The 15,651-nt window shown below is 38.7% G+C and overlaps 1 protein-coding gene across 9 annotated transcripts in view; it reads left to right on the forward strand.

Moving 5' to 3' along the window:
- Positions 1 to 15,651, forward strand: part of SLC9A9 (solute carrier family 9 member A9) — an 804,336-nt gene that overhangs the window by 644,498 nt on the left and 144,187 nt on the right. The gene's annotated exons all lie outside the window — the stretch shown is intronic.

The raw sequence follows: 15,651 nt of genomic DNA on the forward strand, positions 1-15,651 counted from the left end.
CGTTCTCTGAGTTCAATTAATTTCTTGTCAACTGTCATGAACACACCTGAAACATACTCCAGATTTCAAACATATCACTAACAGGTTCTAGCTTATCGTTATTTATAGGCCTTCTTTTTTGCACTTGCATCACAAAAGTGGAAAATTTTAATATTTTTTAAAATTTTTGATTAACCATAATTTTGTTGAAGAGGTCATATTTTTAATTCCACATTATAAAACATTTCAATCTTAGATTTACAACAGCAGTTAAAGTAATATACCTATTGAATTGTTTTAATTTTCTTTATCTATTTATCTGATTCATCCTTTGTCTACTTATGAATCATATCAAATAATTTTGGCTCTAAAACATCATAAAAGATAAAAGAATAAGGAATATATTCTTTTAGAAACATGGGATAATCCAAGTTCTTGTTGCAAAATATTACATGATAAAATTCTTCCTCTTCAATGACTAAATTGATGAGAATGCCATATTTCCTTTGTTCTTATAGAATTATATTCATCACTCATGGATTCTGGAGTTTAAAACAATTCATCTAGGATATTGTTATCGGAAGAATTATGGTCTAAGATTTAGCTAATACAATCAATTTGACCATCATCCTTAGAGAATAGAGTTTTGCTATCCCTTTGCATTTGTCTTCTCATTTGTCTAATAATTGTGAAATGTCTTCTACTGTAAAATCTATTGTTCTTATCATTATGGGTGAGAAATGAAAAAATTCTGAGTTGTGTCCAGTGAAAGCAGACTATGACTACAAACTCCTCTATCTTCTGTAAGATACCTTTTATAGAAGATGATGCAATACTTTTCAACAGAGGATGCAATACTTGAGGCAGCATAATAAGAAAGTTAAGGATAATAAAATAATGGCTCATATCCCTCTTGTACCTAGGCAATCCCATCAGTTTTCTTGTTTTGCTATTAATTTAGTATTTTTAGCATCTTTTGGAATAATGAGTGATGAGGACATAATTTCTAGAATGATAAAATAGCAAAATTTCAAGACAGAAAAAATAAGATCACTAAGACTTTATAACATATTTTAGCTTTTTAAAAGGTCCAGTGGACCTATAGTGGGATAATTTTTTTTAAGTGGTATTATTTTATGTTTTAATATGTAAGATTTCTCTCTGGGCTTTGGAAGACTTATAAGAAGAAAAATGCTGTTGAATAGCAATACTTACAAATAAATGACTCAAAACATAAGTTAAATTTAGACCCAATGAATGTTGATGGTGTACGGAGGATAAAGGGATATATAAAATATATAGCTAGCATGTCAAACCATGATTTCACAGATATTATTGCTTAAGATAAACTAAGCTTGTAAGGCATCAATTGAGCAGGACTTCGAAAATAGAAATAAACTACATAATTTGTCCAGGCAATCCACTAAACAAACTAATAAAAAATAGCAACATCATCATGCCCTAGGGGTGAGAGATGGGGCTAATCAGAATCCAGAATTGGTACAATATATATCTATAATGTCTATTTTTGACAAAATATTATAAAATATGGAAAGAAACAAGATAATGTGTCCCTTGAATAGGAAAACAACAACAAATAAGCAATTAAAAACTGCATTTGAGGGAGCCTGGGTGAAGGAGACAAATACTTCAAAGCAGCTATAATAAATATGGTCAAACAACTAAAACCATGAACCATGTTTTAAAAAAAATTAAAGAAAAAGTAGGATGACCATGGCCCACTGATAGGGAATATCAATTAGGACATAGAAATCATATTGAAACGTAGAAATTTGGATGTTGAAAAGTACAACACTTGTTGAAATGGAAAATTCACTACAGGGGTTCAAATGTAGACTTGAACTAGAAAAAGAATCATCAAACTTGAAGGTAGATAATTAGAAATTATACAATTTTAAAAACTAAAGAAAAGAGTGAGGAAAAGTGAATAAATCCTCTGAGACAGCATCAGGCACACAAACAAGCTTGTAATGAGAGTCCCAGAAGGAGAGGAAGGGCAGAAAAATTATTCAAGACGTAACTGTGAAAACTTTCCAGGTATGATGAAAAACACTGATTTAAACATTCAAGTTCAGTGAACTCCAAATAGAAAAAACGAAAGAACCAACTCTAGACATATTGTAGTCAAAATGTTGAAAGTAAAAGACAAAGAGAAAATCTTGAAAGCAACAGAGAAATAATGATTTACCACATAGAAGAAAATTCCAATGACGTTACAGCTTACTTCTTATCAGAAACAAGTAGTCCAAAAAACACTTGATAACATATTTTAAATGCTTCAAGAAAAAGAAACCGTTAGCCAAGAACACTACATCTAGCAAAATTATCTTGCAAAAGTGGGGAAAGCATAAAGACATTCCAAGATAAACAAAGACTAAGAGAATTGATTTGTAGCTAGCAAACCTGCCTTACAAATAATATTAAAGGAATTCTCCAAGCTCAAAAGAAATAACACTAGACTAATTTAATCCATATGAAAAACCAAAAGTATGGGCAGAGGAAATCACCTATTAAGTATAAAAGACAACATAATTATGCATTTGTTTTCCTTTCTTCTCTTCATTAATTAAAAGACAGTAGGGTAAACAATATCTATAAAATTTAATTCTTGGGGCCTCTAGCATATAAAGATATATGTTTGACAACAATAATACAAAGGGGAAAGAAAGAAAGGATACTACATATATATATATATATATATATATATATATATATATACTGAGCAAAGTAGTGAAATTAGATAATAACTCAAGTCCACAGGAAGAAATAGAGTACCAGAAACAGTGAATAAGATTAATATAAAACGTTTGTAAATACATTTTTTGCTTTCTTCTTAATTTCTTAAAATGACGTGAGATTATATAAAGCACATTATAACACTATACTGTTGTGTTTGTAAGATATATAAATGTGATATATATATACATTGTATTAACAATATAAAAGAAGTGAAAAGGAATAGAGTGGAACAAACTTTCTATATCTCACTGGAATTAATTTAGTATAAACATGAAGTAGAATCTGATATGATGTATATTGTAATTCCCAGAGCAACCACTAAGAAAATTACTCAAAAATATTTTAAATGTTATTAGAGGAGTTAAAATGGTACACAGAAAGTATCCATTTAATACAAAAGAAAGCAATAATGGAAGAACAGAGAAATAAAAAAACACATACTTGCAAAGTCACTTCAGACATGTCCAACCCTTTGCGACCCTGTGGACCATAGCTCACCAGTCTCCTCTGTCCATGGGATTCTCCAGGCAAGAATACTGGAGTGGGTTGCCACTTCCTTCTCCAGGGGGCCTTGCCCGCCCAAGGACCACATCTCAGAAGTCTCCTGCATTGGCAGGCGTGTTCTTTACTACTAGCGCCACCTGGGAAGCTCATGAAACATGTAGAAAAAACAGCAAAATGCAGAGGTAAATATGACTATAGCAATAATTAAATATGGATGAACTAAATCGAATGAAAAGGCAGAAATTATTGGACAAGATTTTAGGAAGATAAGATCCTCCTAGATTCAAAAATACAAGTAGACTAAAAGACAAAAAATGGAAAAAGATATACCATGGACATATTAACTGTAAGAGATCTGGCTGCTGCTGCTGCTAAATCTCTTCAGTAATGTCCAACTCTGTGTGACCCCATAGATGGCAGCCCACCAGGCTCCCCCGTCCCTGGGATTCTCCAGGCAAGAACACTGGAGTGGGTTGCCATTTCCTCCTCCAATGCAAGAAAGTAAAAAGTGAAAGTGAAGTCGTTCAGTCAGGTCCGATTCTTAGCGACCCCATGGACTGCAGCCTAGCAGGCTCCTCCGTCCATGGATTTTCCAGGCAAGAGGACTGGAGTGGGTGCCATTGGAGCTGTATACTAATAGAAGATAAAATGGACTGTCTCACACACACACACTTTGCTAGAGATTTCTTTATAATGATTTTTAAAAAGGGCCAATTATTAGGAAAATATAACAATTTTAAAGACATGTTCTTAACAACAAGGCCCCAAAATACATGAAGCAAAACTGACAGAATGGAAGAAAGGTTAGAGAAAAATATTAAAGAAATAATGGTAGAAGTTGCTTTCAGTAATTTAAAAAATGAGAAAGGGACTTTGTGAATTACTGCAGCTTGAGAAATACCACCCCATGCCACATTGCAGCCATATTGTTTTCAAATTTCAAGTTCACTCTGTATTATTATATCCTGACACCTCAGGAAATAGGTATCTTCAGCTAATCTCTTCATTTTAATCTTTCCTTCTCCTAAAAGTCCATTCTCACCAAAGGATAAAAATGGTTTTAGAATCTCCCCCATCATTGTTCATCTGCTTATTCAAGGTAGGCAACATACAAAGTTGAAAGGAAACAACCTAAATTTTAGAACTGTTTTACCTCTGGGCTCTATTACTTACAACCGAATTACCTCTTCAAAATAACCTCTGTGACTCTTGACGTTCTCATTTTTTAAATGTGATGTAGGATGAGACCTTGGAAGAAAAGCTATGACAAACCTTGACAGCGTTTTAAAAAGCAGAGACATCACTTTGCAAGCTATGGTTTTTCAATGTACAGATGTGAGAGCTGAACCATAAAGAAGGCTGAGCACCAAAGAACTGATGCTTTCGAACTGTGGTGCTGGAGAAGACTCTTGACAGTCCCTTGAACAACAAGGAGATCAAACCAGTCAATCCTAAAGAAAATCAACCCTGAATATCCATTGGAAGGACTGAAGCTGAAGCTCCAATACTTCAGCCACTTGATAGGAAGAGCTGACTCATTAGGAAAGACCCTGATACTGGGAAAGATTGAGGGCAGGAGAAGAGGGTGACAGGATGAGATGGTTGGTTGGCATCATTGACTCAATGGCCATGAGTCTGAGCAAACTCCAAGAGATAGTGAAGGACAGGGAAGCCAGGGGTTCTTCAGTCCATGGGGTTGCAGAGTCAGACACAACTGAGGGACTGAACAATAACAAAGAATGAGACCACCTGAAGTCCGTTCTGAGCCTTACATGAACTGTTTTCACCAAGCTCACCATCAGGAAGCCAAAAGGACCCAGATTGCTGAGGTGGTGAGGTCCACCTCACTGCTTCTCTAGATTATGATTTCAGCTTCCAGAAAGCCTTCTGTGAGCTTTTAACATTTTCTATAGACTTTAGTAGTTTAAGATGGAGCATTTAATAAAGCACATTTTGCCTTTGGATGTAATAAGAGGATTTGGTTCTAGAACACTTTTATGCCTCCTGTTTAGGTCCTAATAGGTCTGTGAAATGATCTACACTCCTAATATCTGCAGTGAGCAGATTTTAATCTGAGCCAGTCTAGGGCTGGGAGCCTTTATGTCAAGTTGGGCATGAATATGCAGATGCCCTAGAGAAACAGTTAAAAATGCAGTTCCAATTTTTATGGCTGGAAACAGAACTCTGTGTAAGATTTGTTTATTATACTCAAGAGTTCCTTGAGAAATTTCATGTCTCTACAAAGTCCCTAGTTCAAAGTAAGAACTTTCTGCATCTACAAGCTTACACATGTGAAATATTCTATATTAGCCTGAGTTTTGGCAGGAAACAAACGATACATTCAAATTGATTCATTTAAAGAAAGTTAATAAAGGAAATATTTACAAAGATATGGGCTGGCCTAAGAAAACCAGCAAGGGATAGTGCAGCACCCCAGGACTAGGATCAGTGGAGAGCAGTTACAAACTATACCTGAAAGGGCAGGGAAAGGGAGGATTGGCCAGAACCCAGAGAGAGTAGCTGCATAGAGCAGACTGACAGCAAGGAGCTGAGGCTTTGGGAGAGAGACACAGTCAACCATGGTGACCTAGTAAGGAGGGAGCCTGGAATAAATACCCTGTCTTCATTCAGTATCTTGGAAGGAGTACTTCCCTTCAGCCGAAACCAATCCAGAGTTAGAGGGCAAGAGAACACACTCGAGGCTGTTCACATTGGTGAGAATCCCAGATCACAAGACAATGTGGAGGAGGAGGGAGAGAGGACATTGGGGGCAAATGGAAAAAGTCACACAGTTCCCAAATCCAGGGATGGCGGCAGCAAAAACAACTGTGAGGTTCTCGTATCCAAAATCAGGACTACAGTGAGGCAATCAAGGTATCTAAGATTTATAATTTAAGAAGATGCTCACTCTCAGGATCAGGCTAAGGTTGAGCACTTGCCTGATGGGGTCACCTAGTGCCAGCAAGCAGAGACTTGATTACCAAAATAAGACCAGATTTAGCCGGAGAATTGGAGTTATTTACAAAATAATTAGCAGAGGGGATATATTACCTTTTGATATGTAAGTATAAAAAAATTGTTAAAAAGATTTAAAAATATCTCTTCAGAGACTTTAAAACTATTTCCTCAGAGACTTTTAAAACTTCTCTTTAGACTTTTCCCCAGAGGTCCAGGCAGATAATACACTATTATACATGAACTGTCCAGAAGCTAGTGTGTTTAATGGCCTGATGTTGGCATGAAGCACTGGATTTGGACTATTTTGTGTGGGTGTGTTACTGATTGCAACTGCACGTTTTTTTACATTCTATCATTGCTGAAGCCAATCTTGTCTTATAATCAATGGAGTCAGAAGTACACTTAGTAGCATTTTTCTTCTCATTGTTTAGTTGCTAAGGCATTTCCAACTCTTTTACAACTGCATAGACTGTAGCCCACGAGGCTCCCCAAGTATACAAAGTAATAGTGTACCTTGTAATTGATGGCATCTTTGATTTGGTGAAATTTAGTGTCAGTACGGATTTCATATCTAGCATGTAATAATGGTTGTGATATATTCTCAACAGGATTTCATGAATGAATGAATGAACAATTGAGCAAAGAAGGGAATGAATGAAAGAGTCCTCCTGTCCTAGCTGATATTTCCTTTTAGGGCTTGGATAGTGTGGTGTCGGGAAAAATATTAGTTCATATACAATAGTTTAAGCTATTATCGGGCTTCCCAGGTGACGTTAGAGGCAAAGAACCCTCATGCCAGTGCAGGAGACATAAGAGACACGGGTTCATCCCTAGGTAGGGAAGATTCCCTGGAGGAGGGCATGGCGACCCACTCCAGTATTGTTGCCTGGAGAATCCCATGGACAGAGGAACCTGGCAGGCTATAGTCCATAGAGTCGCAAACAGTCAGACACAACTGAAGCGACTTAGCACTCATGCAAGCTATCATCATGATCTTCTGGAATGATAGGCTAAAAAGGCCTGAATGTTGCATTAGCCATGAGTATTCACTTAATGCTCATTATTTCATTTTCTGCCAAATTGATGCGAATTCTGTGTACATGCTATACACTTCCTGTAGTTTTCATGATAACTTGAAACTCTGTTTTACAGCAGATTTTCACTCACTCGTTTCATCTTCCTCTTTATCATCTGCTCTAAGATAACTCTTTCCAACACCTTTTCGTTAATTTTCAGCTCACATTGCTGATTTTACCCTCTGAATCTGAAATCAAGGTGCAGTTTCCAGTGTCATTCTATTAATAGCATTAACCATGAATTCTTTAAAGTTTTAAAATTTCATTTCCTTTTAACACAGTCCTGCATGCAGGCATACATTTTAGTCTCATGGTTAATAGCAGCTGGTTTGGCCAGAGAAAACATAATTCTTCTTGTGATTTGCTTTAATCCATTGCTGCAGGAAACTAACATTATTTTCTTCTTTTTGATGAGTCATGTAGTAGCAGCTTCCTATGTTAACCAATATCTCTTCCTGTCAATTAAATTAAGATATTTATTCATTTTTAGCAAAAAACAATATTGAGACTGGTATTTCTGACAACTCTCTTTTGGAGATAAGCTTTTCATTAATACGTTATGTCACGAAGCTGAACATTAATTACTTAATAGGATCATATGGCCTTAAAAAGTGTTAATCACCCCAAAAGAGAGTAGGATTTCAGTTGTTTTTAGAGGTTATGTATCACCATCTACTTCCAATTTGGGGTTTAAGTAATGGTTTTGGCAGCCATTATTTACCCCAAAGCTGTTTCCATTTCAATTTTAGTGATTTATTAGTGTTGGTGAAACAATCTCCTTTGGCTATTTTTTTCATGTTTACATCCATGTGGTTAATAATTCTGTACTATCTGCAGAATGTTGGTGATAGATAGCCAGAAGCAACAAATTTACTGGTGCAAAATTATTATAGAACTCATTTCCAATGCTTTTTAATGGCTAAGTTAAAGAAACTGCTATAAATCTTTTTAAAAATTTTAATTATTAAGATACATGGTATTACAATAACTTCAGATCATCTTCTCAACCTCCATATGCTTTAGATAAAGCATGTTTTTTATCTGACAAAGCACTCCATTAGCACTCAATGTATGCACGCATGCTCAGTTGCTTCAGTCGTGTCTGACTCTTTGTGACCCCATGGACTCTAGCCCACCAGACTCTGTCCACGGGATTCTCCAAGCAAAAATAGTAGAGTGGGCTGCCGTGCCCTCTTCCAGGGAATCTTCCTGATCCAGGGATCAAACCCACATTTCCTGGGTCTCCTGCATTGCAGGTGTATTCTTTACCACTGAGCTACCAGGGAAGCCCATAAGCACTCAATATATATTGGCTATTAAGCTTATAGCTGCTTTTTCATACTCTTCCTTACTCCCATACTCCATTGTGCCCTCTCTTGGTAACTTGTGACCTTTCGGCTTTTGTTCTTACCTCTTTCTGTTCTCAGGAATAAGCCTGGTCCAGTCACTTGTACATTGTATGAATACAAGTCCAAATATTACCTCTACCAAGTCCTTGCCTTTAGGTCTAGTCTTCAGCTGGGAATGAAGCACTTTATCTCATCCTAAGGAAGTTCAGGCATTAGTAGTTAGAGATGGTCATGATTTGGAGTAGTAGCCTTCTCAAAACATCTTGTAGATTACCTACAAGAGTTAAAACCAAGAGTTAAAGCCATGGGAGCCAAGAGTTAAAGCCAATTTGGGATGAAGAATTCAGGACAAGCGACTGGAATTATACCTTTTGCATCAATTGTCTTGTAGATAAATATCCTTCAACTTTGCAAAGCTTTATTGTTCTCTTAAAATTATTTCCAGGACATCATCCCACATAAATGTCTCTTGGTCATCATTTACTCCGGCTGGGTCAACTTCTCTCCAGGATTAGTGTTTAGAGAAATTTAATAGTTCGCTAAATGTATGTTCTGTATATCTCCCCTTCATTGTCAAAGTCCATTCTTGTTTCTTCTGGATGATTTCTCATGGGTAGAGTATATTTCTTGCATCAAGAAAATATTCCCGTCCAGGGTCCTTCCCACTGAAGTCTGAGCATATCAAAGAACGGTGTGAAGCCTTGCTCTGAGGGGACATCCAGACCCACATCATACACCATGTGTGGTCTTTCCTGGAGAGCAGGGTTCAGGCCACAGTTCCTCCTGGAGTTCCTTACAGCGTGGGCTGGTTTGGAGTGAAGGAAGGAGATGTACTTCGATATTGTCATGGGAGCCTATTTGTTTGACTGTGAAGTAACCTCGATAGTTTCCAGGTTTTAAGCTTTCCACTTCTCACTCAGACAGCTGACAGTCTGGGATTTATTTTCAACCACTTTGGGTTTCACACCCACATTGAAAGCAGGCTGCTACAACCACTTTATATTCAGGAATAAAGTGTCTCTCTTTTTTCTCATCCAACATCTTCAGTTTGACATTGAGAAGACACCCCACCTGATAACACACTAGAATTTAAACAAGCTAATCCACTTGAAAGGATGGTTTTTCTTGAAAGGGGATGAGCACTTGGCTCCGATAAATCCCTAATTGCCCAGGCAGGGCACCCAGAGTGAAGCCCTTAGGGAAGAAAGGGCAGACGCCTTGATAAGTTATTGCATCTGTCTTCCCACCAAAGTGTGTCAGTGTGCTTCCAGCTTAGGTCCAAAGAAATTAGTCTGTATGTTCAGTCTCAATCCACTTTCTAATTGACTTTTATCTGTAGCCTGAAATTAGCTTACATCTTGGCAGAACTAAAGACTCCAAACTCAAGGGAAGTTTTGCCAAATTTATAGAACAGGATGTAGAGCTGCCTTTGTGTCTGTGACACGTACTTGTTTATTGGTGTTTATTTTTCAAATAACATAACGTTTTCAGCATACTTTTATGTTCCCAAATGTACTTCTAAATTTTCCAAGTGTAAACACTAGTCCCATGACTCATCTACGTATCCAGAGCTCGCCTCTGCTTCTCAGTGTTTGCACTGTAAATAAGCCTCCACCAGAACGGAAGTCACATGGAAATGGACTTTAAGGTCAGGTGATAAAGGGTGAAACATATCTCCATTGTGGAGATAATCACAGTTCAATCTTTATCCAGGAGGCCTAAGCACCGAAGACAACAACATCCACAACCACCACAGCCGAACAGCAGCTACCACTTCTGAGCGCTGTCTCAGTGAAGTCCTGTGCTGACCCCTTACATGCATCAACTCACAACACCCCCATGGAATAGTTGCTATTTACATTTCATTTCATGGAAAGAGAGGCACAGCTTCTGGCCTATAATCACACAGATAAATGGTGGGACCAGCTTGTCAGAGTGTCTAACTCCTAATGATCATGTTATCTGCCTCTTGTTAGCTGCTACCTAGAACTTTTAGTACACTGTGTCAACACACAATTAAAGAGAGAACAGATCCTTCTCTAGTCTGATCAGCCTGACAGTGACTCAAGAAATCTGTGCTGCATCCATAGTCTCATATAAAACAAATATCACATGGGCAGTCACGGGACATCAAGACAGGAATGTGACATGAAACCTTGATCTAGCCATTTTCAATTTGGGGATCAGACAAGTCCCAGGGATAGAAACGTGTAACCCAGCAGAGCATCCAGGAGACCAACAGATGACAGTGTGTCCATGTGCTGGTGGAGACCCAGAGTGACAGCTCTGTTCTCAGCAGCATCCCCAGACTTCCCAGTATCTTACTCATCCATGTGAGAGCACAGTCACATCAAATACTTCACGTCCTCAAATTATGGAACCTCCCTTTCTCCCTTCACTTCAGTGGCAGATATATTATTTTATCACTCCCCAAATTTAACATCAGAGTTGTTTCTGAGTACACATCACCCTGTGAGCTCTAAATGCAGTCTTCTGATAGAAGTGTCAACCATCTACCCAGTTACAGATCAGGGGGACTCGCTATCACACCTCTGTGATATCCATCATTCTTTGCTTGAAAGCAAACAAGAAATGGTGGAGCAGGTAACTTGTCTTGATACTGAGCTCACATGGACTACATCTGAGTAACCTCCATGTGGTACTGTCCCGTGTAATCGATATTAATCCAAACTACAATTTTTCTACATCTATTGCCACAGCCTTCATCCAGAAAATGTTTACCTCTTCTCAAGACTGTGATAAATTACCCTCCAGAGCCTCTTTCCTAAGCCTCTCTGTAGCCCTTCTTAAATAAGATGTCCAAACTGTCTTCAAATACTGAATGCAGTACACCCTCTCCAGCTTCCATGAGCATTCCCGGTCCACTGATCTTGGCCTTGAAATGCCCATTTCCTCTTGTGGTTCAGCCTCCACCTCAGAAAAGCAAATAGTTTAAACTGTTAAGAGGGAGGGGCTGCTTTTCTCGAGCTTATAAGAATGTAGAGAGCTGACCTTGCTTCACTCACAATAGAAGTGCTCAGAACTTACTGATGCTGAGGTTCAGTTCCAGCTTCCTAATAGGATATGCCTCAGGGCACATTACCAAAAGGGAGACATGGGGGAGGTGATAAATTAGGAGATTGGGATTAACATATACAAAGTGCTGTATGTAAAATAGGTAACTGTATAGCACAGGGAACTATACTCAATTTTTGCCATAACCTATATGTGAAAAAGAATGGATATATACATATATATATATACACGCATGCATGCTCATGCTCAGTTGTGTCTGACTCTTTGGGACCCCATGGACTATAGCCTGCCAGGCTCCTCTGTCCATGGAATTTTCCAGCAAGAATACTGGAGTGGGTTGCCATTTCCTACTCCAGAGGACCTTTCCAACCCAGGGATAGAACTTGCGTCTCCTGCATTGGAAGGTGGATCCTTTACCAACCGCGGTGCCATGTAAGAGACATACATATATATGTCTTCCCATATATATAGGCTTCCCATAAACATATATGTATGTATACATAACTGATTAGCTTTTCTGTACAACTGAAACTAATACAACACTGTAAGTCAACTATACTGCAATAATTTTTTTTAAATGAAAGAAAATCCACACATATTCCTCCATATATGGTTAATGGCAGGAGTGAACCATTCAGATATCCTGAGTAGAAACTCAGAATCATCTCAGTAGATTCCTCTCCTTCCCTCCAGCTCAGTCCACCATATATCACAACCCCCCGCTCCTTCATATACAAATCTCTCAAATCCATCTCTTCTCCACTACCGCTATCTTAACTTAGACTCTTGCATGGACCATTGCAGTAGTCTACTAAATGACCACTATACCTCTAGTTTATTAATATCTCAATTTTGCCACTGCTTTTCTAGAACATGAATGTGATTATTTCAACCCCTACTGCCTACAGGAATACAAAACAAAAAACACCCTCCTAAGCATAGCATTCAGCTTGAACATACAACATTCCAGATGTTCCACATTCCAGATGTTCAAGCTGGTTTTAGAAAAGGCAGAGGAACCAGGGATCAAATTGCCAACATCCGCTGGATCATCGAACAAGCAAGAGAGTTCCAGAAAAATATCTATTTCTGCTTTATTGACTATGCCAAAGCCTTTGACTGTGTGGATCATAACAAACTGTGGAAAATGCTGAAAGAGATGGGAATAGCAGACCACCTGACCTGCCTCCTGAGAAACCTGTATGCAGGTCATGAGACAACAGTTAAAACTGGACATGAAACAACAGGCTGGTTCCAGATCGGGAAAGGAGTACATCAAGGCTGTATATTGTCAACCTGCTTATTTAACTTATATGGAGAGTATATCATGTGAAATGGCAGGCTGGATGAAGCACAAGCTGGAATCAAGATTGCTGGGAAAAATATCAGTAACCTCAGATATGCAGATGACACCACCCTTATGGCAGAAAGCAAAGAACTAAAGAGCCTGTTGATGAAAATGAAACAGGAGAGTGGAAAAGTTGGCTTAAAACTCAATATTAAGAAAACTAAGATCATGGCATCTGGTCCCATCACTTCATGGCAAAAAATGGGGAAATGATGGAAACACTGAGACACTTTATATATGAGGTTCCAAAATCACTGCAGATGGTAACTGCAGCCATGAAATTAAAAGACATTTGCCCCATGGAACCAATAGCACTGAAGAAGCTGAAGTTGAACGGTTCTATGAAGACCTACAAGACCTTTTAGAACTAACACCCAAAAAAGATGTCCTTTTCATTATAGGGGACTGGAATGCAAAAATAGGAAGTCAAGAAACACCTGGAGTAACCACCAAATTTGGCCTTGGAATACAGAATGAAGCAAAGACTAATAGAATTTTGCCAAGAAAATGCACTGGTCATAGCAAACGCCCTCTTCCAACAACACAAGAGAAGACTCTACACATGGAGGTCACCAGATGGTCAACACCAAAATCAGACTGATTATATTCTTTGCAGCCAAAGATGGAGAAGCTCTATACAGTCAAAAAAGCAAGACCAGGAGCTGACTGTGGCTTAGCTCATGAACTCCTTATTGCCAAATTCAGACTTAAATTGAAGAAAGTAGGGAAAACCACTAGACCATTCAGGTATGACCTAAATCAATTCCCTTATGATTATACAGTGGAAGTGAGAAATAGATTTAAGGGCCTAGATCTGATAGATAGAGTGCCTGATGAACTATGGATGGAGGTTCGTGACATTGTACAGGAGACAGGGATCAAGACCATCCCCATGGAAAAGAAATGCAAAAAAGCAAAATGGCTGTCTGAGGAGGCCTTACAAATAGCTGTGAAAAGAAGAGAAATGAAAAGCAAAGGAGAAAAGGAAAGATATAAACATCTGAATGCAGAGTTCCAAAAAATAGCAAGAGATAAGAAAGCCTTCTTCAGCGATCAATGCAAAGAAATAGAGGAAAACAACAGAATGGGAAAGACTAGAGATCTCTTCAAGAAAATCAGAGATACCAAAGGAACATTTCATGCAAAGATGAGCTCGATAAAGGACAGAAATGGTATGGACCTAACAGAAGCAGAAGATATTAAGAAGAGATGGCAAGAATACACAGAAGAACTGTACAAAAAAGATCTTCACGACCCAGATAATCACGATGGTGTGATCACTGACCTAGAGCCAGACATCCTGGAATGTGAAGTCAAGTGGCCCTTAGAAAGCATCACTACGAACAAAGCTAGTGGAGGTGATGAATTCCAGTGGAGCTATTTCAAATCCTGAAAGATGATGCTGTGAAAGTGCTACACTCAATATGCCAGCACATTTGGAAAACTCAGCAGTGGCCACAGGACTGGAAAAGGTCAGTTTTCATTCCAATCCCAAAGAAAGGCAATACCAAAGAATGCTCAAACTACCGCACATTTGCACTCATCTCACATGCTAGTAAAGTAATGCTCAAAATTCTCCAAGCCAGGCTTCAGCAATATGTGAACCATGAACTTCCAGATGTTCAAGCTGGTTTTAGAAAAGGCAGAGGAACCAGGGATCAAATTGCCAACATCCGCTGGATCATCGAACAAGCAAGAGAGTTCCAGAAAAACATCTATTTCTGCTTTATTGACTATGCCAAAGCCTTTGACTGTGTGGATCACAATAAACTGTGGAAAATTCCTCAAGAGATGGGAATACCAGACCACCTGACCGACCGCTTGAGACACCTATATGCAAGTCAGGAAGCAACAGTTAGAACTGGACATGGAACAACAGGCTGGCTCCAAATAGGAAAAGGAGTACATCAGGGCTGTATATTGTCACCCTGCTTATTTAACTTATATGCAGACTACATCATGAGAAACGCTGGGCTGGAAGAAGCACAAGCTGGAATCAAGACTGCCGGGAGAAATATCAATAACCTCAGATATGCAGATGACACCACCCTTATGGCAGAATGTGAAGAGGAACTAAAAAGCCTCTTGATGAAAGGGAAAGTGGAGAGTGAAAAAGTTGGCTTAAAGTTCAACATTCAAAAAACGAAGATCATGGCATCTGGTCCCATCACTTCATGGCAAATAGATGGGGAAACAGTGGAAATAGTGGCAGACTTCATTTTTGGGGGCTTCAAAATCACTGCAGATGGTGATTGCAGCCATGAAATTAAAAGACGCTTACTCCTTGTAAGGAAAGTTATGACCAACCTAGATAGCATATTCAAAAGCAGAGACATTACTTTGCCAACAAAGGTCCATCTAGTCAAGGCTATGGTTTTTCCAGTGGTCATGTATGGATGTGAGAGTTGGACTGTGAAGAAAGCTGAGCACCGAAGAATTGATGCTTTTGAACTGTGGTGTTGGAGAAGACTCTTGAGAGTCCCTTGGACTGCAAGGAGATCCAACCAGTCCATTCTGAAGGAGATCAGCCCTGGGATTTCTTTGGAAGGAATGATGCTAAAGCTGAAACTCCAGTACTTTGGCCACCTCATGCGAAGAGTTGACTCATTGGAAAAGACTGTGATGCTGGGAGAGATTGGGG

The sequence above is a fragment of the Bubalus bubalis genome, chromosome 1 (genome assembly GCF_019923935.1).
Source record: "Bubalus bubalis isolate 160015118507 breed Murrah chromosome 1, NDDB_SH_1, whole genome shotgun sequence".
Taxonomy (NCBI): domain Eukaryota; kingdom Metazoa; phylum Chordata; class Mammalia; order Artiodactyla; family Bovidae; genus Bubalus; species Bubalus bubalis.